This window comes from Aotus nancymaae, unplaced genomic scaffold, assembly GCF_030222135.1.
Source record: "Aotus nancymaae isolate 86718 unplaced genomic scaffold, 86718_ANA_hifiasm-v0.15.2.pri h1tg000014l, whole genome shotgun sequence".
Classification (NCBI taxonomy): domain Eukaryota; kingdom Metazoa; phylum Chordata; class Mammalia; order Primates; family Aotidae; genus Aotus; species Aotus nancymaae.
In genome coordinates, this window is record NW_026988425.1 from 79,034,108 (window position 1) to 79,057,136 (window position 23,029).

General features: G+C 35.8%; 1 pseudogene; it reads right to left on the reverse strand.

The window, feature by feature from the left end:
* Window positions 1-3,544: 3,544 nt before the first annotated feature.
* LOC135275079 (small nucleolar RNA U3) lies at window positions 3,545-3,623 on the reverse strand (annotated as a pseudogene).
* Between the last annotated feature and the right edge of the window lie 19,406 nt (window positions 3,624-23,029).

Consider the following 23,029-nt stretch of genomic DNA (forward strand, 5'->3'; position numbering starts at 1 on the left):
CCTGGCTATTTTTGAATGTTTGCTTTTCTTTATGGAATTTTGGCATAAAATTATCTAACTCCAAAATAAAGCTTTTTGGTATTTTCATTGGATTTTGCACAATTTATACATTAACCTAGACTAATGCACTTTAGGATATTGAGTCATCACATCCAAAAACCAGAATATCTTTCCATTTGTTCAAGTCTTTGTGTCTTCAAGATAAGTATAAAGTTTTACTCATGTATGCTTTGTAAATTTCTCGTTGAGTTTATTTCTAGGTATTTGATCTTCTTTGTCGTAAATGAGTTTTCCTCTACCATGATGTCTTCTAACTAGATACTATTTCAAACATCTTTATCAGTCCTTTTCATGTATTATCTCATTTAATACTCACAACAACCATGTGAGATACATTTTAGTCCAAATGCTCACAGCTAGTAGTAGTTGCCAAAGCAGGAGTTCGGAGGCAGGCAATCTGATTTCAATGTGCTATACTGCCTACTTTCTACTGATACTTGTTTTGGAGTCTATCTAGAAATCGTAGACAACAATCTAATATTATTGTAGTAGTGCAAAGGAACACCCAAAGGCAAGGGATCAAATTTGCAAGTTTTAAGTTTTAACATGAAAACTCTGACCAGGTCTGGCAACTTAACTCCAAAAGAGAAGAGGTAACATTAGGGGTAGTAGCATATGGCTCCTTCTTGCTTCTGCTTCTAGCTCTAGCCCTGAAAAACAGGAAGAAGCAGAATAAAGATCACAGCTATCTGGGCACAGGAGAACATAGCATAATTTTTTGGATTGGGAGATGTTTGGGCAATGGGGGTGGATCCCTCATGAGTGGATTGGTGCTGTCCTCATGGGAGTAAGTGAGCTCTCCCTCTATTAATTCCCATGAGTGCTGGTTGTTAAAAAGAGTCTGGCATCTCTCCCATCTCTTTTTGGCTTTCTCTCTTACCACACGAGCTCTGCACACACTGGCTCCCCTTCACCTTCTGCCATGAGTAGTTACAGCCCGAGACTTTCCCCAGATGCCCAATTGTCTAGCCAGCAGAATGATGAGTCAAATAAATCTTTTTTCTTTATAAATGACTCAGCCTACGGTATTCCTTTAGAGCAAAACTAAATGGACTAAGACTTCCCTAATGCTAGGGAGTTAAGCTATTCAAGATGGTATTTATGCTGCTCATCTCACTGCATCAAGTTAAGCACAAAGACGGCTTATGATGCTTGTATCTGTTTTATGTTGTTGTTGGGTTTCTTTGCCTCAACAAAATTGCATTTCTCTTTTTGGTAGTATCTTTTCAGAAGATCATTCCCAACTTTGAGGAACACTTTCAACAGAGTCTTTGGTGATAGATTAAGGCCCTTTGATATAATAGATTCCCTGTTCGGAAGACTATAAAAAATAGACAACTACAATTATGACTGTCAAGGCAGTCAACCTTTCAGTCACCCAAGCACCACTGCAATATCTTGAGGAAAAAAACTATGAGTATTCATTATAAATGGCAGTATAAAGTGAGCTAAGTTTGCCTGGAAGAAGTATAATATGTTTTTTATTTGTGCATTTATCCAAAAGGGGAAAATGATCTTATCCTAGGTATAAAAATACTGAACAATCAGCCCAGGCAATACCAGGAAAGTTGAAGGAAAGGTTGAAAGGAAAGAAGGTACAGAGAAGCAAAGTAAAAGGTCCTCCATTGTTGGCATCTAACCTCTTTTTTTTTTTTTATTGCATTTTAGGTTTTGGGGTACATGTGAAAAACATGCAAGGTTGTTGCATAGGTACATATGTGGCAGTATGATTTGCTGCCTCCCTCCCCATCACCTATATCTGGCATTTCTCCCCATGCTATCCCTCCCCAACTCCCCACCCCCCCGCTGTCCCCCCTCCCCCCCAACAGACCTCCGTGTATAGTGCTCCCCTCCCTGTGTCCATGTGTTCTCCTTGTTCAACACTCACCTATGAGTGAGAACATGTGGTGTTTGATTTTGTGTTCTTGTGTCAGTTTGCTGAGAATGATGTTTTCCAGGTTCATCCATGTCTCTACGAAGGATGTGAACTCCTTGTTTTTAATGGCTGCATAATATTCCATGGTGTATGTGTGCCACATTTTTCCTGTCCAGTCTATCATCGATGGGCATTTGGGCTGGTTCCAGGTCTTTGCTATTGTAAACTGTGCTGCAATGAACATTCGTGTGCATGTGTCCTCATAGTAGAACGATTTATAATCCTTTGGATATATGCCCAGTAATGGGATTGCTGGGTCAAATGGAATTTCTATTTCTAGGTCCTTGAGGAATCGCCACACTGTTTTCCACAGTGGTTGAACTAATTTACACTCCCACCAACAGTGTAAAAGTGTTCCTATTTCTCCACATCCTCTCCAGCATCTGTTTTCTCCAGATTTTTTAATGATCGCCATTCTAACTGGCGTGAGATGGTATCTCAATGTAGTTTTGATTTGCATTTCTCTAATGACCAGTGATGATGAGCATTTTTTCATATGTTTGTTGGCCTCATGTATGTCTTTTGTAAAGTATCTGTTCATATCCTTCACCCATTTTTGAATGGGCTTGTTTGTTTTTTTCTTGTAAATCTTTTTTAGCTCATTGTAAATTCTAGATATCAGCCCTTTGTCAGACGGGTAGGCTGCAAAAATTTTTTTCCATTCTGTTGGTTGCCGATTCACTCTATTGACTGTTTCTTTTGCCGTGCAGAAGCTGTGGAGTTTGATTAGGTCCCATTTGTCTATTTTGGCTTTTGTTGCCAATGCTTTTGGTGTTTTGGTCATAAAGTCCTTGCCTATGCCTATGTCCTGAATGGTTTTGCCTAGGTTTCCTTCTAGTGTTTTTATGGTGTTAGGTCTTATGTTTAAGTCTTTAATCCATCTGGAGTCAATTTTAGTGTAAGGTGTCAGGAAGGGGTCAAGTTTCTGCTTTCTGCATATGGCTAGCCAGTTTTCCCAACACCACTTATTGAACAGGGAATCCTTTCCCCATTGCTTGTTTTTTTCAGGTTTGTCAAAGATCGGGTGGTTGTAGATATGTTGTGTCGCCTCCGATGCCTCTGTTCTGTTCCATTGGTCTGTATCTCTGTTTTGGTACCAGTACCATGCTGTTTTGATTACTGTAGCCTTGTAGTAGAGTTTGATGTCCGGTAGTGTGATGCCTCCCACTTTGTTCTTTTTGCTTAGAAGTGACTTGGCTATGCGGGCTCTCTTTTGGTTCCACATGAAGTTTAAGGTGGTTTTTTCCAGTTCTGTGAGGAAGGTCATTGGTAGCTTGATGGGGATAGCGTTGAATCTGTAAATTACTTTGGGCAGTATGGCCATTTTCACGATATTAATTCTTCCTACCCATGAACATGGAATGTTTCTCCATCTGTTTGTGTCCTCTCTTATTTCGTTGAGCAGTGATTTGTAGTTCTCCTTGAAGAGGTCCTTTACGTTCCTTGTTAGTTGTATTCCTAGGTATTTTATTCTCTTTGTAGCAATTGTGAATGGCAGTTCGTTCTTGACTTGGCTCTCTTTAAGTCTGTTATAGGTGTATAGGAATGCTTGTGATCGGTGCTCTACACATTCAGAGAAACTTCTCTAGTAACAAACTATAGAAATGATCCCTGAAAGTATAGTCTTTAACCTCTTTACTTAATTGCTGGTACTAACTACAGCCAGGGCTTTCAGTAATAGCAGAGTTAAAACAAGCCAGAAACAAAGAAAAGTAATTTGGAAGATTGGATAAGAAGTCGGAGTTCCTCATGTAGTACTTTATCTTAGAGAAAAAGCTTTTACCTGTATTTAATAAGTTGGTGGGAGGCAAGAGTCAACACGGAACAAATTATATATTTTCATTTCATGTTTGTTTTTCAGTGGCTTGAGACTTCTGGGATTTCAGACTTTCATAGCAGTAACTCAGCTCAATATTATAGCATGTATCACCTTGGAAAAGCAATTGCAAAATGCTTGTTTGTATTCTCTTTGTGCATTGAGTGGGCCGGAATCATTCTTTTCAAACATCATTTACAACTCAGTGTAATGAGCACACGTAGTCAGTAAGGCTTTTAAAACTTAATGAGAAATAGAAAACTTTAGGGGGTTATTTCTCAAAATGCTCAGTGTCTACAATCAGGTCTGTGGTTTGAAAAAGTGCACTTCTGGCCTTAGTGTAGATTTTATTTTCAGGACAATGAACTGAGAAGCGAAGACATCCATCTTGTCTGGGACCTAATTAAGAAGGAGAAAACAATGGAGGAAGGCAAGAAGAGAGTCACGAAAGGAGGAAGACAAGAAAAGCATAACATGGTTTTTGTATGAGTGTTTTGCCAAATGGGGAAAATGATCTTATCCTAGGTATAAAAATACTATGCAATCAGCCCAGGCAATAGAGGGAAGCTGGAGGGAAGATTGAGAGCGGAGAATGTACAGACAAGCAAAGTAGGTCTTTTTCCCTGGATTATTCTTGTTTTGACCTTCAAATGATGTGAGGAGGAAGGGAGGCTTTTTTGAGATGATTAATTGGGAGGCCAGAATTAAACTCACTACACGGACCATGTTCAAGGAGAGGTGGAAATCCCACCTTTACTAATTTATTAAAGGAATGAAAGCACAAAATATCAAAAAGAACAATAAATTAGAAACCTGTTGCACCTCTTGGCTCCATTGTGCATTATCTCTGTGATCTTGACAATTTAATGAACCTCTCTGAGACTCCGTCTCATGATCTTTGGAATAAAAGATTTGGGTGAGAGGCCACTTCCACTCCTAAAATTTAAATATTAAATTCAGTTTCCTTAGAGGTACTAAAAGTTGGAATTTTTAAAACAATGTGAAAGAGAAGACAGATATTTGTGAATGTTAAGTACTTTTTATCTGATTATACTTAGAAAACTCCTCAAGTTTTATAATAACCTCACTGCTTTTATTTTATTTTTCCATTTTCTTAGTCCTTAAATATATCTATACTAATGAAGTAATGAATCATTCTCTTAATCTTTCAATTTCTGTTATTTCAGAGACTTACATTATATTGGAAAGGATAGGGAATTGGAAAACAGGGCTAAATACACACTGAAAATCTATGTACCAAATTAACTAATAGTAGTTTATGTATATATTATAATCTAATCACTTAGCCATTTTAATAATTTGTAAAACATTGTTTACTTATAATATTACTCTACAAGTAGTTTTCTCTTCCAGAATAATTCCAATATATGTTTGCTAATAAGATACAGACTCATAAAATCCCATGATAAATAGTTGTGTCATTCCATTCCTCATGCATCAGAAAGTATAGGATATGTTTAGTTCTACCTTTTGGGTTTAAATCTGTAATCCAAATATGTCCAAGATTCTGTACTTTACCCTCTTGTGATAAAGTTTAACTTCAGTGTAAGAGCCATGTTAAAAAAGTTATTGGAACAGTGAAACAAAACTGAATGGAGCAAAGTATACACATTTGAGGAATTCTGTGCTGAACCTTCAAAATTAATCTCTTGGTGATTTTTCAGAGGACAAAGATCCTGAGTAGCTTTAGAGTTAGTGACTTTGTTGCAGTTTCCGAAGCTCTACTTCCTCCTTGAATCCAAACCACAAGCCTCACAAAATTGCAATAACACCTTCAAGTGAAATTGCAACATTTAATGATTGAAACTGTCAAAACTTTTCATGCCACAGCTAGCAGTAGAGTTGAAGAGAGCTGTCTCATAAGATACCAAATTTTAGAGCTGAAAGGAAATAATTTAGCTCAATATTCTAAGTATAGAGATGAGGAAACATGCCCATGTGGTTTTTTTCAAGGCCACAAAACTTATTAATGGTAGTGTTTAAGTTAGAAGCTGGGCTTTTGTTTTGTTTTGTTTTTCACTTTTATGTCTAAGAGTACACCTGCAAGTTTGCTGCATAGGTAAACTTACACACGGGGCTTTGTTGCATGCATTATTTCATCACCCAGGTATTAGGCCTAGTACCCATTAGTTATTTTCCTGATCCTTTCCCTCCTCCACTTTCCATCCTCCCATAGGCCCCAGTGTGTGTTGTTCCTCTCTATATGTCCATGTGTTCTCATCATTTAGCTCCTATTTGTAAGTGAGAACATGTGGTATTTGATTTTCTGTAGAAGTCAGGTTTTTAAACTTCTAGTTTTAAACTTTTAGTTTACTTTTACTGTACTATTTCCATTTGTGTAGCATTGCATGAGAAAAATCATAACTAAAGCAAGCTGTGTTCATTGGGGTAAAATCCCTTGCCTTCTCCATATGTTTCCATGCAGAGGCATCCCATTTGAACAACACTCTTTGCCTTTTTCTGCTTCACTTCCTCATTCCCTGGGGAAGAGGAGGATTTAACTGATTGGTGAGTCTGGGAGCAGGAATAGCTTGTATTTCCCTCCCTTATATCAGGAGCCAGTGTGTGCTCAGGCAAAGCAGGCTAGAGATGAAGGTTATTCCCCTGCAGGTGAGGCCTGCTCTTTTCTAGAGCTGCCTGTGACAAGATAGTCAAGTTTCTTTAAGGCCACTTGGTCAACTGACTTCTAGTCTTTATCATTAATAAAGGTAATAATTTGACATCTCTTGACATTTCTCTCTAGCTCTATTGTGTTTCAACCTGCATGGGAAAAGGAAACTTACCAAGTAACTTAAAATTCCAATTATTTTAACCTGAGATAGTCTAGGCTTTCTTTCAGCATGTAGTATTTACTTTAAAACAATAGTGAATAGAATCTTTTAAAAATTATTGTTAGAGACACTACTCTGTAAGCAATATGTGAGAACCAAATTTATGTAAGACTTGGCCTCCAAAATAAAATAATTTGCTCTTTAAAAGAGGAAAGAATCTCTCTCTCCATTTACCACTCCTTCACCCCTTTGTATTCTGATGCTCTGACACTCTTCTGTCCAGCAGAGCTGGGTGTTTTCCGGGTGATGTTAATTACCAGCTATGTGACTGTGGCCAAATAATAACTTTTCTCTCAGCCTCACTTCCCACATCTGTAAGAGGGGAAAATAATAATTTCAGTTGAGATAACTTTATTGCAGTAAATTCTATAGGGGATAAATAATTTTTTTCAACTTCCATAGACTCTTACTTAGAAGTTTTCCCTGGTAGAAGAGGGGTGAGAGACAGGATACATTTTGTCTTTATAATTCTATGTCCTGTTTCTAGGCAAATGGAGGGAGGGCAGAGAGCTTTTCTGTATCAGCTTAGTCTTAATTGCCTTCGGCTCAAAAATCCTTCAGATTTTGGGGTGGTGTATTCTGGTCTCTCACAGCATACTATGGTACTTCACTTGATTACTAATATTATTTTAATATTATTGTTTTCATTAGATTCAATTGCTTTTTCCTTAAACAGTCTTCACCATTCCTTCCACTCTGCTTACATTGCACTTGATATATCATTTTTTTGCAGTAATTTTCACGGTACACGTTAACTGCTTACATATTTATGTTATCAATGGTCTGTGAGTTTCCTAGGAAGAGCAATTACTGCATCTTATATCTCTATATCCCAACTCCAATTAGAGGTTGGCATGTAACATAAGCTCAGTAAATGTTTTATGAATAACTATATTATGAGAAAATTTAATAAATGAATGAATTATAATTTAAGTAATTATGTGGAAAGGAATATATAAATGTTGTAAGTAAATGTTATATGGGAGGGCTTATTTTCATATGGGTGGGCCAGGGAAATTATTGTAGAGATGAGATGAGACATGTTTGAAACTTTACTGATAGATTTTCTTACTTAAAAAAAAAACAGGATCGGGCCGGGAGTGGTGGCTCATACCTGTAATCACAGCACTTTGGGAGGCCAAGGTGGGTGGATCAGGAGGTCAGGAGTTCGAAACCATCCTTGCTAACATGGTAAAACCCCATCTCTACTAAAAATACAAAAAATTAGCCAGGCGTGGTGGCACACGCCTGTAGTCCCAGCTACTCAGAAGGCTAAGGCAGGAGAATTGCTTAAACCCAGCAAGCAGAGGTTGCACTGAGCTGAGATCATGCCACTGTACTCAGCCTGGGCAACAGAGCCACACTCCATCTCAAAAAATAAAAAATAAAAAAGGATCAAAGAAATATACTAGTCTAAAAGGAGGGTATATACAAAGTCCAGAATAACAAGCGCGTCTAATCAGAACATGGGGTGCAACCTAGAATGGCTGGATCTTAGATATAATATTGGAAAAATGTGGGAGATGAAGAGGTAAGTTAGAAACAAACCGGATGGATTTACACACTCAAACAAGAAAATTATGCTTTGATTAAAATAGAGAAATCACTGACAGATTTGAACAGAAGAGCCGTGACATTGGGTTATGATTCAAGACTGTTACTCTGGTGACAATGTGTCAAATGGATTGGAGTGGCAGAATGTTGAATTAGTAATACAAATGTTGAAGAGGTACAAGCCTTAACTCTAGAAGTGAAAATGAAAAGGAGAAGATGGATGCAATATATAGGATGGAAGAAAGAATGTAATCTTCCTCAAAACTCAACGAAAAGCAGATCTTGAAAATCTCTCATTCCAAGTAATTTGACAGAAGAGTAACATGCAACTATTTCTAAGGTCTTAGACAAAAACCTTCGATAAGAACTTGGTGAATATTAATAATCAGGCTTCCCTGAAATAAAGATAGAATATTTTAGGTTGCCCTTAGCTCTTAGAAATCTGTTTTTTTTCATTAGATATTTTATTAGGTTGACATCTTTTTCATCTCTTATATTCACACAGTTTCCCCTTCTAGATTCCTGGGCTTAAACATGTAACTGCAGTATATACCCTGCAAACAGTTCTGCTGGTGAGTCACCAGTGCCCTTGCTGAGTATGTGTATCTATTCCTATGAAAGCCTTAAAGATCAGGACTTTTACAAAATATTTTTGAAGCCCTCTTATTTGACTCATGTCCCTGCCTTTTCCCCTTAAACTAGAATTAACCTAGTGAAAAATAAAATAATATCTGAAATGTACGTGACATGTCTTCCCAAGGAGCTCACAGATCTTTTCCAGCTACATCCTGCTGAAAGGGGAAATGGATGAAAACATCATCTCCACTTTGCATTTGTGAAAACAGAAGCAGAAAGGACAAATTTGCTCCAAAGATTCATGGCAAACCTGCTATAGAACCAGAAAAACAAAACAAAACAAAACAGCTTCTTCACTGTTGGACCACAGCTTACAGATTTTAGTATGATAATGAAGATCATAACTGGGTTGGCTTAAGGGATGAAAAAGTCTCATTGCATTGACTGGGATGTTATATCCTTGGAAGAAAAGGATCATGATCATAAAGATAGCAGGTATGAAAAATGAGCATCTCCTCTGGAAAATCTCTAAAGCTAGCTGCCACCTTTCATCAAAGACTAAATTCCCAGAATCAGATTTTCTCCTCGGTTTACAAAACAAGAACAAATTACTGTGTGTGTAACTCTGAAGGGCAACAATAATCCTATTGCAGTCGTTGTCTTCCTAAGATAATGTATACATAGAAGTGAATGCACTCATTATTACACTAAAATTTTTATATCATCTTCATGGGCTAGAATACAGAAAAAAAAGTATACACTATCCCTTCCAACAGTACAGCATGATATCATGAATTTAGACAATTATTCATTAAAATAGACAAATAATCATTAACCTAGACAATCATTAAAAATATTGTCATTTCCTTCAATTATGTGTTCGACTCTAACAAAGAAAAAAATATATTTACATAATCTGAGTGATTACAATTTTATTGAATCTGTATATTTTTATTGTGCCATTGTGTGATATTTAATTCCCAGACATGCAGATAGACACAAAAATGTAGACCGTACTCTTCTGCATTCTACGGGTGTCCAAATCTTGCTGCAGTATATTGCCTTCTAAGCTAAAGGGGTCTTAAAACTTAAGAAAATGAAGAAATTAATAAAGAATTCACAGACTGATCAATTGATATCTGTATAGTTTAGTATATAGTGAACTTGAACAAGTTATACCTGTGAACTATAGTTGAAAAATAGTGGAGTTCTGGTTTTAACTTCCTATTGTTCTTCACTAAGAACTGAGGAAACTTTTGTTGAATGTGATAAAGAGAATTGCCTCAGTCCTGTCCTAGATTTCTTTCCTTTCCTTATCTAGCTTCTCTTCATCTTCTGGGAATCATGTTCTCTTTTAATTCCATACTGGTTGGAAATGACTCTTCCTATGAAGGTCAGTGTTATTCATTGCAGCTATTATTTATTATCATTCTAAAAGGACTCAAGGTCCGCACTGAAACTATACTTATATGGTTTCATCTATTTCTGTTATTGAGTTTGTATGATTTTCTTTCATCTAGTATAGTATGATAATGCCTATATGTTATGTGAGACTGTCAACAACTTGTGTTGGTCTGTAGAATTAGTCTGTATCAGCTTAACTCCAATGGACTTTGGATCTGCCTCGTTGACTTTGAGAGACAAAAATGAGTTTTATCAGACTTTACCTTCTGTCAGAAAGAGTGAATTACTTTCTCCCAACCCATAAAGAAACAGGCCACTTCCCACACCTCCCTCATAACACCATCAGACAAAACCCCAGGCTACAGAAGCCTATGATTTGGTTAGCCTAAACCCACAAATAGGTTGGCTCCATACATATACTTTGGGTTTTGGTCAACCTCAAACATTTTCTTCTTATTTTGTTTGCTAGGAAGATATCTTCCTTCACTGTATGATAACTATTACTTAGACTAAACTCTTTTGAGAGAAACAGTCAGGTGAACATGTGTGTAATTTGTTAAAAGAAATCAAGAACGATAAACTTAGAGAAGAGATCATTTGAGGCTGCCCTTACTTTTTACCCTAAGGTTATTTTTCAACATTTTACATAAAAAAATTCCTCTATTTTATGATCACGCATGGCAGACCAAATTTTTTATGAAGATCTTCACAGTAGCTTCTAGAGCATATCTTCCTAAACCTTTAGAGAAATTGTTTTAATTTGTCTTGAATGGCTGTTTTATTAGATGATGTCTAAAACTTTATCTACTTATTATGGACATTTATTTAAAAACTTGCATTATAGACTGTGCTTATGTGTTATAATGCAATACCTATTTCAGATCAAATCTACTTGTCTAGCATTATTGCTGCAAAACAAATTACTTAAAAAAAATAATAAACATTTATTCGGTGTCTATGGGTCAAGAAAAAGTGGCTTAGCTAAGTGGTTCTGTCTCAGGGTCTCTCATGAGGTAGTCAGACAGACTATCAGCTGGGGTCAACTACTTCTAAGATGGCTCACCCAAGTGGCTGGCAAGTTGACACTGGCAGTTAACAGGAGGCCTGAGTTCCTCACCACATATACTTCTCCATAGGGATACTTGAGTGTTTTCATTTCGTGGTGCCTATTCCAGAGCAAGTGATATAAGAGAACATGGCAGAGGTGTCAATGTTTTTAATTACCCAGTCTTGGAAGTTCATCACTTTTACTATATTGCATTGTACATAGAATGTAGAAGGGAATTATACGAAGGCATGTATATTGAAATCTGTTAAATATATATTTGACCCTTGAAACAACATAGGTTTGAACTTTGCAGGTCTACTTATATGCCATTTTTTCACCAGAAGTTATTCCCAAGCTTGCCTCCCCTTCCACCGCCTCTTGCCTCTTCTGCCTCTGACATTTCTGAGAAAGCAAGAGCAACTCCTCCTCTTCTTCCTCTTCCTCAGTCTATTCAACATGAAGACAGTGAGGATGAAGACCTATATGATGACCCACTTCCACTTAATGAATAGTAAACATATTTTCTCTTCCTTATGATTTTCTTAACATTTTCTCCAGCTTACCTTCTTGTAAGAATATAATATATAATATATATAACATTAAAAATATATATTAATTTACTATTTATTTTATTGATAAGACTTCAGTTAACAGTAGGCTATTGGTAATTCAATTTTGCAGGAGCCAAAAGTTATATGGGGATTTTGAATTGCACAGGAGTTGGTGCTCCTAACCACTACATTGTTCAACAGTCAACTGTCTCTCTCTCTCTCTCTCTCTCTCTCTCTCTCTCTCTTTATATATATGTATACACACACACACACACACACACACACACACACACACACACAGAGTCAGTTCTTTGTTTCCATGGATGCCACATTCATAGATTCAACCAACCCTGGACCAAAAATACTAGAAAAAAAATTGATGCTTATATCTGTACTGAAGAGGTATAAACTTTTTCTTCTCATTATTTCCTAAATAATATAGCATAATGGCTACTTACATAGCATCTACATTGTATTAGGTATTATAAGTAATGGAGAGATAATTTAAACTATAGAGGAGGATGTTGTAGGTCATATGCAAATACTGTATCATTTTATATGCCAGTACTATACCAGGTCCCTTATGGGACTTGAGCATTTGAGAATTTGGGTATCTGTGGGCAGTCCTAGAACCCAAAGTTCCAAAAGTTAAAGTTTTCAAACTAAAATTGTTTAAAGTATTATTTTTTAGAAGTTTCTGCCCTGTATCACTTCACTTCTTTTGGCTAAATATAGCCATTATGTTTAAAATTGAGTCATTCTATTTGTATTCTTTTTGTACCGTGATCACATGGTTAACTTTGCTAAAAGTATTTTAATTGTGTAGATTTGAGGCTGAAGTTTAATTCAAATGACCACATAATTTCAACCTAGAATATCATTTGTCACTTTAATTAATTCTTTCAGCCTAAATCTTCACTACATTAAATAAATGCTGGTGAACTAAGTAATTAATTCATGTTCCAAAGGTGACTTATTGATTTGCAAGGAATAGCTTAGGAACCAGGAGACTTGGACTCAGTGAAGTATTTTCTTTGTGCTCTGTGCTAATATTTCTCATACCAATCACCTGCAAATATTGTTAAAATACCGATTCTGAGCCAGTAGATCTGGAGGAAGGCCTGAGATTCTGCATTTCTAACAAGATCCAAGATTAATTCCACTGTTCCTTGGATCACATGTTACGTGGCAATGTTCCAGGCAATGGAGGTTTCTTTGAGATAATTATTGATATAACAATGTTGGCTTGTTAAACAGAATTCAGAATACCTAGAGTTTCCCATCTTAGGTTAGTATATGTAAATCATAATGAAAAAATATTGTATTTTATACATTTCATAGGAAATATCAACTACTCTCTCCTTTTAAAAATTCTTTCCAAATAAAATAACTTTTTTTTTTTAAAGAAAGTGATTTCTTATTTCTAACCTCTTCTATTTTTAAGAGAGAAGAGAGACAATTTTATAGTGGTATATATGTCTTAGATCTTTAGTAACTATTTTTTTAAACTATAATCCACATATTTGGATTTAGCCCTTTTTCTTCTTCAGGCTGAAATATATTAGAATCTAATCATTGCAACATTCCTCCCATTACTCTATATTCATTCTTTGAATCTTGTGTCATTTCTGCCTCTTTTCCATGCCATGCCATGAGTTGGATTATTGTTGAGGCCATTTAGATATTTTCTAAATGTCTGAAATACTTCTTACTTTACTAACATCCTTTAATTCTCTCTACCTCCAACTTGGTCTTTATAAGCATAATTCTGTTTAGGGTTATTACTAGCAAAATATGTTATCTTTTAGAGAATTTTATTACCTTTAAACACAACTATAAATCATTTTTTGAAGACCTAGTGAGTCAGGATTCTTGATTGTAACAACAAAATCTGACTGCCTGCCTATTAAGTTTATTGGAAAGATTTGAGTAAATTGGAGGATCTGAAAAAGAGAAACAATTTGGTCTTTATAAAGCTGACTGACTTTTAATTATCCCCATAACCATATGTCACCTGTTGAATAATCAGAGCTCTCAATTGGCAGAACTTAACTCATGTATGTGTCCACACTGCATCATGGCAAAGATAAATGCTGCCCCCACCCATCAAGACTACCTCCAATGGGGAAATGCCCTTGTAGTAGAGAAATCAAGATGCTAATAGGAGGAGGGGGATCCATTTGGTGTTGGATCAAAATATATATATAAAATGTCCACTGTACTCAGAGTCTGTAGAGCCTAAAATTGGCAGTTTAACCTTGCAGTTTGCTCTCAGGTTTTCTTAGGTTTCCTCTCCACACTGGGAAAAGAACTAATGTACAGCACGGACCTAAGATACCTTATTCCTCTCAATGTGTTGCCTTTCTGGGTTACACTTTCCCTGAGGACACAACGGGAAACTGAGTAGCTCAGACTAGAAAAGAAAGATGCTACTATCTACTCTTCTCCCATAAGAATCTATTTTACCAAAGAAGGGGATAATCTTCAAATTAACATTTTTAATATACAAGTCATAGAATACATTACTATTTTCGGAGAAATAGAGCTGACTCAAGGTTTAATGAAAATAGCCATTTATAGGCAAGTGTTACTAATACATGAGAAAAATGTGGGGAAGAATTATATGGTGATTTTGAGACACTACCCGAATATCTATCAAAGTCTTAAACTAATTTGAATTATAGACATTTTGTCTCACATATTGCAATAAGTTTGTCAAACGTGAGGTTAAGAGCATAGTCTTCTATGAGACTATCCCCACTTCAATTACCAGGCACAAGTTTGGGAGTCCCTAAACCATGCTTATTTTTTGACAAGCTAATTACAAGTTTGGGAGTTCTCCCTACCCTCTCAGTTTCAATGATTGGCTAGGATAAATCACAGAATTCAGGAAAATGCTACACGTGTAACTACAATTTTGTTATAGCAAAAAGATATAAATCAGCACCAGCCAAAGGGACCAGCCACATAGGGCAAAGTCTGGGAGGGTTTCAAATGTGAAGCTTCTCTGTCTGTCCTCAGGAAGCATTGCTCTCCTGGTACATCAGTGAAGCTCATCTAAGCTTCAGTGTCCAGAGTTTTTACTGGAGTTTCATTATGTAGGCAAAACTGATTAAATCATGGGCCATGTAGTTGAACTCAATCTTCAGTCTTCTTTCCCTTTCCAGAGGTTGGGCTGCTATCACATGGTTCAAAGTCCCAACCCTCTGTGGCATATTTGGACTTTAGTCCCCGATCCTGAGTCACCCATCGCTAACAGTTACCTTGTTAGTATTCAACTGTGGAGGAACCTACAAGAAGTCACCTCATTAGCATAAACTGTCAGGTGTGATCCTAGGGTCCACCATGGTAACAAAGACACTTGGAAAATTTCAAGGGTTTACAGGTCACACCCTAGGAACCAGGAACAAAGGCCAGCTAAATTCTTTACTACATATATCTGTGACTAGTTTAACACCATCAATATTTCTATGATTTAAACCATAGCTTGAATGCTCTGGGAGAGGAAAGAACTCCAGCAGAATAGTAGAGCTGGTCTCTGGGACTCCTGCATGCAAGCTTTTATTAACTATTAAGCCACATATTTGACATCTCTTAATAATCAAGGAAAATTGCTAAGATTACCAAAAACATCACTCTGTATATATAATTGAACAAAATAATGTTCTCTTTAGTTTTCTTCAAAATAAATATATGGATGGAAAATGCTACTCTGCTTCTTTAAAATTTAGTTAATGAAGAACTAACATGAATGGTGGTAATTTGATGAGGAAGAAAAAATCAAGAAAACAGCAATAGCCATCTTAGACAATGAAGACTAGTTAACAGGAAGCTTTTCTGTTGCATGATGAAAAGTATCTTGTATTGAAAATCCTGTCATAGTGTGGTGAGAGAAATTTAGTATAAATTTCTGGTAAAATAGCAAATATTTTAACCCTTTGATCCTTTTTAAAATCTGGAAGCAAGTCTAAAAATGGCAATTTTTGTTGTCATGCAAAATAAATGTTCAGTTTTCAAGTTAACATTTTAGATCTAGTGCGAAATTCTCAGAACTGAAGGTTACTGTGAACTCTGAAAAGGTGTATTCATTTTGTTCTAAAGTCACACTGTCACCTAGTGGTTTCTCACACATAAAGTCTGATCAAAAAAGCAAATGGATTATTTAGATATCTTATTCTCCCACTTATCCAAAACAGCTAATGAAAAGGCTATTTTGTCTTTATATCATCTGAAGGATGCTTTACATCTTTAAATTATTTATATGAGTTAGGATACCATTATAACTAACCCATAAATCATTTTTATTGAAACACATGCTTTCTTCTTTCAGACAGATGCTGAGTAGGACAAGGAGTAAATAACAAAGAGTGGTTTCAATTATGGTAGATTATCTGGTGAATTTACTGGATTTTTCTAAATTTTATCAGAGTGGTTGTATTAATCAATTTCAGTCATAGTGCCAAAGTATTCTATTTGCTTTAACAAAATACTCAATTAATGTGTAACTAACAACTGCTAAGTTCTGTTTTCTCATTCTTTGCTTTCAGTCCTCTTTCCCTTGCTCCTTCCTCCAAAGGGAATGAAAGTACTTTAAGTCCCTTTTGCATAGTAGATTCATGATAGTTTCTCTGGTTATTACTAGTGCACGAGAATCACAGGAAGCTTAAAATATGTTAGAAAGATGTGACTCAATATCTGTGTGTTACAGTGGACTGGACATAGGCAAAGTTATGAGGCCAGCGAAGATTGATGTTGGTATCTTTCAGTTTAGCTGCAACTCATGCGTGGTGCCCTCAAAGTTCCTTCTGCCACACGGCTGGAATTTTTTCCACTTCAGTGTCCCTTTATTTTTACCCCCACTCTCAAGCACGTGGAAGAGGACCAACACTGCATTTAATTTTCTAATGGAGAAAGTGCTTAACTAGTTAAATTACTAAGCAAAATGGGAAATTACTAGAGAAATACTAGCAGAAACAATGCAGACTTTAACTGGGGACTTTGGGGACCATACCATAACCCACCAATGGTAAATTGGCAGAACATAAGACTTCACTAAAACACAACCACAGGAAGTCTCAGCTAGAGCAATAAGGCAAGAGAAAAAAATAAAGGGCATCCAAATTCAAAAGAAAAAAGTTAAATTATCTTTGTTTGCAAACAACATGATATTATATTTAGAAAAACTTTTAAAATCCATCAAAAAACTATTAAAACTGATAAATGAATTCAGTAAAGTTGCAGGATACAAAATCAACACACAAAAATTAGTAGCATTTATGTACACCAACAGTGAACAAATTGAAAAATCAAGGAACCAATCCATTTACCATAGCTACGGAAAATATAAAATACTTAGGAATTAATTTAACCAAAGAACTGAAACATTTCTACAAGGAAAACAGAAACACACACAAAAAATGGAAAGATATCCTATACCTATGAATTGAACAATATTATTAAAATGTCAATACTATCCAACGTGATCTACAGATTTAATGCAATCCCTGTCAAAATAACAATGACACTTCACAGAAATAGATAAAACAATCCTAAAATTCATATGGAACCACCAAAGACCCCAAGAACCAAAGCAATCCTGAGCAAAAAAAATGAAACTGGAGGGACCATGTTTTCTGACTTCAAAATACACTGGGAAATCATCTAATCAAAACAGCATAGTACTGACAGAAAAGCAGATACACAGACCAGTGAAACCAAATAGAGAACCCAAAAATAAATCCACACATGTATGGCCAACTCATTATTGACAAAGGTGCCAAGAATATACATTAGGGTAAATGACAATCTCTTCAGGAGGAAAACTGAATAACAATGTGCAGAAGAATAAAGCTAGACCCCTGTCTCTCACCAAATACAAAAATCAAGTCTAAAGGCAATAAGCCTTACATCTAAGACCAGAAACTTTCAAATTACTAGAAGAAAGTACTGGGGAAATGCTTCAAAACATTGGTCTAGGCAAAGACTTGTTGGATAAGACTTCATAAGCACAAGCAACAGAAGGAAAAATACACCAGTGGGATTACATTAAGCTAAAAAGCTTCTGACAACACAGGAAACAACAGAGTGAAAAGACAAACTACAGAATGGGAGAAGATATTTACAACCTATGCTTCTGACAAGGGACTATTAAACAGCATGTATAATGAATCAATAGCAAAAAACCCACAAATCTAATTAAAAGATGGGCAAAAAGTCTGAATAGACATTTCTCAAAAGAAGGCATACAAATGGTCAACAGGCTTAAGAAAAAATGCTTAACATCAGTAATCAGGGAAATGCAAGTCAAAGCAATAATCAGATGTTATCTTACCTCACTTAAACTCTTTTTTATAAGAAAGAAAAAGTAATCGATGCTGGTGAGAATGTGAAGAAAGGGGAACTCTCAAAAAATGTTAGTGAAAATGTAAATTAGTATAATGACAATGAAGAACACTATGGGTCAGGCACAGTGGCTCATGCCTGAAATCCCAGCACTTTGGCAGGCCAAGGAGGGTGGATAATTTGAGGTCAGAAGTTTGAGACCAGCCTGGCCAACATGGTGAAACCCTGTGCCTACTAAAAATATAAAAATTAGCCAGGTGTAGTGGCAGGCACAGTAATCCCAGCTACCATAGGAGGCTGAGAAGGAAAATCACTTGAACCCAGGAGGCAGAGGTTGCGGTGAGCCAAGATCACACCACTGTACTCCAGGCTGGTTGACAGAACAAGACTCTATCTCAAAAAAAAAAAAAAAAAAAAACAGTATGGAGGTTCCTCAAAATATTACAAATAGAACTGTGTGATCCAGCAGTTCCACTGCTGGGCATATATCCCCCAAAAAGGAAATCTACATATTGAAGAGATATTTTAACTGTATCTTCATTGTAGTTGTACTAAATATAATATAATGATATAAGTAAATATAAATGATATATGTAACTTCATTGTAGTTGTACTAAATATAAAATAAATATATTTTGAGATATATTTTGAATAAAAACTGTTCAATATGAACATGAATTAACTTCCCATTTTTAGTGCAGAACAATTCACAAAAGCCAAAATGTGGAATCAACCTGTGTTCATCAACCGATACATGAATAAAGAAACTATGAAACATATACACAATGGAATATTACTCAGCTGTAAAAAGAATAAAATCCTATCATTTGCCATGACGTTGTTGGAACAAGAGGACATCATGTTAAGTGAAATAATCCAGGCACAGAATGACAAATATCACATGTTCTCACTCATATGAGAGAACTAAAAAATGAGTCTCATGAAGATAGGAAGTATATTGGTGGTTACCAGAGGCTGGAAAGAGTAGGTAGGATGGAGTGAATGAAGACACATTAGTTTACAAGTACAAAAATACAGTTGGATAGAAGAAATAAGATTTAGTGTTCAGTAGTACAGTAGGGTGATTATAGTTAATGTGTGGTTCAAAATAGCTAGAAGAGAAGAATTGGAATGTTCCCAACATAAGAAACAAATGTTTGAAGTGATTAATACCCTAGTTACTCTAATTTGATCATTACCCATTGTATGTATGTATCAAAATATCACATGTACCTCCAAAATAAGTACAACTATTATGTATCAGGGAAGAAGCATACAACTACAGTTGTTTCATGGTTATTAGTCCTTGCTTATAAAAATTGTCATTATCTCATTGTTATAATTTCATGATTTCTACTTCCTCCTCTATAAACTTCTACATAAAAACTTAGTTTGGATTTACAGGATATAAAAAATAGCAAATTATAACAAAAAAATTGAAAGAAACGAGTTCTTTCAAGATTCTTGTACATAATTATATTAAAAAAGTGATCCTTAGCTAAGTACCACAGCCCTAGTCTCAGTGAATAACTAAAATTAGTATTTTTCTACAAATAAATCTGGCATTTTTTTTTTAATTTTGATAATTTTTACCAAGCCCACAAAAAAAAGCCTGTTTCTTTTGAGTTTCATTCAGAAAAGGAAATACTGCATTCTACTCTTTTTTCTTTTTTAAACATTTTATTGTACTTTAGGTTCTGGGGTACACGTGCAGAGCATGTAGGATTGTTGCATAGGTACACACATGGCAAGGTGGTTTGCTGCCTCCATCCCCTCATCACCCATATCTGGTATTTCTCCCCATGTTATCCCTCACAGCACTCTCCACCCCATGCTGTCCCCACCAGCCCCCTGCAACTGACCCCCATGTATGATGCTCCCCTGACTCTGTCCATGTGTTCTCATTGTTCAACACCCACCTATGAGTGAGAACATGCAGTGTCTGATTTTCTCTTCTTGTGTCAGCTTGCTGAGAATGATGGTTTCCAGATTCATCCATGTCCCTACAAAGTACACACACTCATCATTTTTTATGGCTGCATAGTATTCCGTGGCATATATGTGTCACATTTTCTTTGTCCAGTCTATCATTGATGGACATTTGGGTTGGTTCCAAGTCTTTGCTATTGTAAACAGTGCTGCAATGAACATACATGTGCATGTCTCTTTATAATGGAACAATTTATAATCCTTTGGGTATATACCCAGTAATGGGATTGCTGGGTCAAATGGAATTTCTATTTCTAGGTTCTTGAGGAATCACCACACTGTCTGCCACAATGGCTGAACTAATTTACACTCCCACCAACAGTGTAAAAGTGTTCCTATTTCTCCACATCCTTGCCAGCATCTGTTGTCCCCTGATTTTTTAATGATCACCATTTTAACTGGCATGAGATGGTATCTCAATGTGGTTTTGATTTTCATTTCTCTAATGACCAATGATGAGCATTTTTTCATATGTTTGTTGGCCTCATATATGTCTTCTTTTGAAAAGTGTCTGTTCATATCCTTTGCCCACCTTTGAATGGGTTTGTTTGTTTGTTTCTTGTAAATCTGTTTTAGTTCTTTGAGATTCTGGATATTAGCCCTTTGTCAGATGGGTAGACTCCAAAAATTTTTTCCCATTCTGTTGGTTGCTGATTCACTCTAATGATTGTTTCTTTTGTTATACAGAATCTCTGAAGTTTAATTAGATCCCATTTGTCTATTTTGGCTTTTGTTGCCAATGCTTTTTGTGTTTTAGTCATGAAGTCCTTGCCTATACCTATGTCCTGTATGGTTTTGCCTAGGTTTTCTTCTAGGGTTGTTATGATGTTAGGTCTTATGTTTAGATCTTTAATCCATCTGGAGTTAATTTTAGGGTAAAGTGTCAGGAAGGGGTCTAGTTTCTCTTTCTGCACATTGCTAGCCAGTTTGCCAACACCATTGATTAAATAGGGAATCTTTTCCCCATTGCTTGTTTTTCTCAGGTTTGTCAAAGATCAGATGATTGTAGATGTGTGATGTTGCTTCCAAGGCCTCTGTTCTGTTCCATTGGTCTATGTCTCTGCTTTGGTACTAGTACCATGCTGTTTTGATTACTGTGGCCTTTTAGTATAGTTTGAAGTCAGGCAACATGCCTCCAGCTTTGTTCTTTTTGCTTAGGATTGTTTTGGCTATGTGGGCACTCTTTTGGTTCCATATGCATTCTACTCTTAATGTCAATTCGAAAACTTAAATCTTTGAGTTTAAAATAAGAATCCAGGAAACATCTATGAAGGTCTTTGTCATATAATACTTGTGATTTTAAAGTAACATGTAGAACTTCTGAGCTTGTAGGGATAATTAGACCATACCTTATTAGTACATTCTAAACCAACATAAATAATAGATCACCAGGATATATACCTATAACTTGCTTTAATATTCATGGAAATTTATCTACAGGATTATTGCCTAAGGATGTGATGTACTGATATACATCTGTCAGATAATTAGCAAGAAACTCTTCATGTAACTAAACAATTGAGAAACTTATCAATAGCTGACTGAGAACAAACAATGGGGTTCATAAACTTGCCTGTAATGTTTACATTACTAAAATTTATGGTACTCTAGAAATAATTCACAGTTGTGGAGAATGTGATAAATATAACATGTGATGGCTTAGAAGCCATTGATTTCAGAATTCCATGGTGTCTGTCAAAAACCTACAAATATATTAAAATCAGAAGTCTAACCAATTCTGATTTGAGATCAAGATGTGAAGGAAGAGATGTATGTTTTAGGATTATAGATTCACAACCCTCTGGAAAAAAAACTGTTCAATATGAATATGAGTTAACTAAATGTATACCAAGCCAGCATTTTAAAAATGCCATTATTTATGAAAAAACTACATTTTTGCATGGAAAAGGTACTAACTGTAAACCATGGACAGCAGAGAATGTATAAGACAAAAAACATAGAATTTGCCAATTGGCTGCAGAAATATTCCTCCTATAATCACCATAAGAACAGATACCTGTAAAAATGAGTAATTGTTGGATGCATTCTGGGGAGACTTATAACAGATATAAAATTACTATAAATAGTTATAGAGTACCACCTTACATGAAGAAGAACAGTGATACATTTTCTATCATTTATTTTTATTTTGTCTTTTTGATCTTATATAACAAATATATACATACACATATATAAATACATATATAACAAATATATACGCATATACATGTAAATATATATACCTACCTATATACATATATACTCACATAGACATACACTCACACCTATAGAATCTTCTCTAAATGCCAGGCACTGTTTTTTTTTTTGCAAATACGAATGACTTAAGACGACTATACTCACTTAAATAATATACCACAAATAATTATTACAAAGAAGTTGCTTTTTAGATAGAGCCTCACTCTGTTACCCAAGCTGGGGAGCAGTGGCACAATTACACCTCACTGCAGCCTTGAACTCCCAGGCTCACTTAATCCCCCCACCTCAGCCTCTTGAGTGGCTGGGACTACAGGCATGTGCTACCATGCCCAGCAAGTTTTTGTAATTTTTGTAGAGACAGGACTTCACCATGTTGCCTAGGTTTCAAAATTTTATCAAAAGAACTTTGTGCTTTGCCCCTGAATATTACAAGTACAGGTTGGGTTATCAATGTCATCATTATGATTAATATTATGGAAATCTTAATGTAAATCATGCCCTTTGTCAAGCACTAATCTCTGGTTCAGTCAAGATCCAGTCAAAAACCACAAAAATTATTTTAACAAAAAAAATTAATGTAAATAATTTTGAACTATCTTTTATAAACTGAAAGCCAGACAGTAAAACAATAAGGTACCATGAAAATAGAAACTGCAGGAAGCAGCTACCATCCTTAGGGAACGA